This window comes from Poecilia formosa, unplaced genomic scaffold (assembly GCF_000485575.1).
Source record: "Poecilia formosa unplaced genomic scaffold, Poecilia_formosa-5.1.2 Scaffold20, whole genome shotgun sequence".
Classification (NCBI taxonomy): domain Eukaryota; kingdom Metazoa; phylum Chordata; class Actinopteri; order Cyprinodontiformes; family Poeciliidae; genus Poecilia; species Poecilia formosa.
The window spans coordinates 527,046-530,537 of record NW_006799959.1 but is presented as its reverse complement, the minus strand read 5'-3'; the positions used below and the strand labels follow the sequence as shown (position 1 = coordinate 530,537).

Sequence of the window (3,492 nt, the reverse complement as noted above, 5' to 3'; positions counted from 1 at the left end):
TTATTAATACTTTATTCGCTGCCATCTTAACGGTTGTAACAGCTTTCAGGTACAACTCCTTTTTTACGCATGCGCACCTAAGTTTCAAAGAATCTAGCACCAACTAGTGGTGTGGCAGGACATTACACATTTTCGATGTGTACCGTTACTGTGTAAACACAGATCGTAATTAGAACGTTATCGTGTAAACGATCCAACAAAAACGGAACAAAAGTGCCGTTTTTGTTGGATCGTTGTCGTGTAAACGCCCCCTAAGTGAAACTTTCTGGTGCACAAAAGAATAAAGTGTGTAATTAGAATAATCAGATGGCTGAATGTTTTGTTTTAAAAAATACATAGAGAGTTAAATGTTTATGGAGCTGTAACCCTTTGAACAATGTTACCATGGAAACCATAAGAGCATCTGTCAAATGTAAATATGACAAAGATAATCTGAAGAGGTGGCTCAAAGAAACGGTAAGTAAAGGCTTATTTATTTATCACATATATTTGTAATAATTCATACTGATGTTTAATATTTCACTTTGTAGAATCATGTCATTACTAAGACTTAAACGTGTGAAGCAGAAATCATCCCTCTGTTCCAGGATTCTCATTTGTTTCTGTTAAAAGTGGTAAAAGATTACAAAGCATCTGTTTAAATGCTTAGTTAGCTTATGAAAACGTTCTAAATTAAAAACAGAAATGAAAACTTTTCTGAGAAATTAGGGAATATATTTAATCCTGGCTGACATAAAGCAGGAAGTTAAGACTGCTTTAAAATCATAATGTGTGAAATCAGGTTGCCTCTAATAAATATCTGGTTTCAACTATTTCTGAAACTGCTATGCAAATATTGTCAATTCAATTTTACATATTATGAATGTTTGTTTTATGCAGAACTGAAATGGAGAAACTTGGAGCGGAAGAAAAGGCATCACTGGAAGAGGTTGGTTATTAAAACTTGTGTGAAACTAAGTGCTACTTTTTTGTTTCTAATCGTCTTTCTGCATTTAGTTTGAATGTTCTCTCTGTGCATGCATGGGATTTCTCTGGGTACTCTGGCTTCATGCCACACCTCAAAACATGACATTTATTTTAATTTGGGTTCTCTGAAAACACTGCAGGCCGTTACCAGAGACATGGCGGTCCGGGTTGGGGGGGGCTATGGGGTGCGGTCCGCCATATTTAGCTCAGGATCCATATGCACCACATTTATTGATTGTTGTGGGGTGATATTTCTGCCACCCCAACAGGGGGCCTGTTGTGAATAAATAGTTCTGTGTTTTCCTCTCTCTTTAGCTCTCTCATGCTCGTATATACACAGAGGCACACATACGAATGCAGCTTGGTTTAAAAGAAGTGACATTTACAAAACAATACATAACAAATGTAGTCATTTGTTACAAATATGGTTACATTAAGATCTAAAATATCAAAACAACTTGTCTCCATGGAAACAATATATGCATCATATATACACAGAATTACTATAAGTGTGTGTGTGTGTGTGTGTGTGCATGGTTGTTGGTCCTGTATGTCTTTCTTGCCCTGTGACCTGACCTAACGAAACCCAAAGGTGTTTAAGCTTACAAAAACGATCTGAAACCATTTTTGCCTTCAGTCCAGATAAAAAACCCAACACTTTTTTTAGAGCCACAAATGTTAAATGACTTGTCATTTTGACAAACATCTAGTTGTTTGATTGGGTTTTGTTTATTTCTGTGTTTCTTAGTTCCTCTTGTTTTATTTTGAGAAGCTGGTTTTAGTTTTACTCTGGTTTGGTGCCTTCTTAAATATTCTCGTTTCAGTATTTCACGTTTCTTTGGTTAGATCCGTCTTGTTGCCGTAGTTCAGTCGTTTGTTAGTTCTTCTAGTTCATCATGTCTCGTTGGTTCAGTTCTCCTTTATGTTAGATTCATTTAGTCCCCAGTGTTCCTCCTCAGTTTCTCTCTCTCCCCTCATACCTGTTGGTCATTAGCCCGGTCCTTTGTGTCAGCATTCAGCCTCCCAGTACTGAAGCACCTCTCCTTCAGTCACTCCTCGCTGGTTCCTCCTGTCACTTCCTCTCATCCTCCCCATGTTCTCATCACTGGTTTGATCTGTGGTGTTTCGGTTTTTGTTCCGCTCTCTTGGATTTTGTTTGTAGTTTGCCCTTTGTGGATTTTTGGTCAGTTTTTTGTTCATTGTTTTTATTAAACCTTTTTTATTATTCACTGCACGTTTCCGTTGTTTTGTATTTGGGTTCTCAATTAATCCCAACAAATCATCATGACACATAAATCTGACATAAATCTATAGGATGTTGCTGAGATCAGTAAACCTCCCTTAGATTTGTATGCGAAGAAATAAACCAGCACAAAAAGAGTCGGCGAGGAAAAATGAATCATATCTTTGAGATCACACTTCTCAGAACATCTGACTCCCAAAGTGATCAAAGATTTTACCCCCAACAACGGTTTTAATCCAGAGACTACCCCGCCCAAATTACCACACAATAACCTTTCCCCAAGAACCTGATCAGCTCTTCCCTCTTCAGCTGTAAAGTCTGTTTTCCTGAGGTGACGCACAAACTAACCCACTGCTTGGAGGAACGAACCTTCCACCCGGATTCACAGACTTCCCTGTCCTCACAAATGGTTATTTATCATAAAACACTTGAATAATATATTAATTACTAAAATGGTTAAATGTAAACATTAAAACCTGAATCTGCCTTCAAATCATCATTCATAACAATGAAAATATTTGTGGAGAGTTAAGTAAAATTATAGGATAGTTTTCAGCTCAATGACAAGAAAAAGATATAAAAAAATAAAAAATAACTGGAACTTTTCCTTCTGTTGTGGAAATTCAATGCAATTGTCCTGTTGTGTACTGCTGATGACTGTGGCTCTGTGGGTAGAGTGTTTGTTTAGTGATCAGAAGGTTGTTGGTTCGATTCCAGCTTCCTCCTGGTCCATGTTGATGTACCTCTGGGCAAGACACTTAACCCCTACTGATGTATTAATGTGAGTGTTAGTGTGTGAATGGGTGGATGTGAAGTGCTGTGAGTGGTCAAAATGACTGGAAAAGCGCTATATAACTTCAGTCATTAAAATGTACTTTTGTGATTATGCCTAGATTAAAAGACCATCAGTTGTTTTTTCTGCATTTTTAACCACATTATTAGGAGCCATTATAAAATGTCCAAAGAGCCACTGGTGGGGCCGCAGGTTCCAGATCTCCAGTCTACCTGAGAGAAAGGCACATTTATTCTCTTGCACTTGATTAAACTAACAGGGAGATGTGTTAGGATGCAAAGCAGAAAAGCTGTTGGCTATCAAAGTGTTTGTGTATCATATTTATTGTTGGTTATAATTACTGTACTTCCCTTCGTAGAACCAAACCCGCACAAACCCAGGTGGACATGAAGACAAAGCCTCAGATGGTCCCAGCGATGGACAGCAGGATCAGCCCACCCAGAGCCTGCAGAAAAAACACCGCTGTGACAAATGTCTGAAACGTTTCAGA

General features: G+C 38.1%; 1 long non-coding RNA gene across 4 annotated transcripts in view; it reads left to right on the top strand.

The window, feature by feature from the left end:
- LOC107835741 (uncharacterized) overlaps nucleotides 1–3,486 on the top strand; it is a 4,607-nt gene extending 1,121 nt beyond the window's left edge. For 2 of the 4 annotated variants that reach the window (XR_001661553.1, XR_001661552.1), the window contains exons 2-3: nucleotides 880–928; nucleotides 3,361–3,486. This is a non-coding gene — a long non-coding RNA (uncharacterized LOC107835741). Of the gene's footprint in view, nucleotides 1–399; nucleotides 461–879; nucleotides 929–3,360 lie in introns of those variants that run through there. The other 2 variants (XR_001661554.1, XR_001661555.1) reach the window with 2 other exon arrangements.
- The last annotated feature ends 6 nt before the right edge of the window (nucleotides 3,487–3,492 follow it).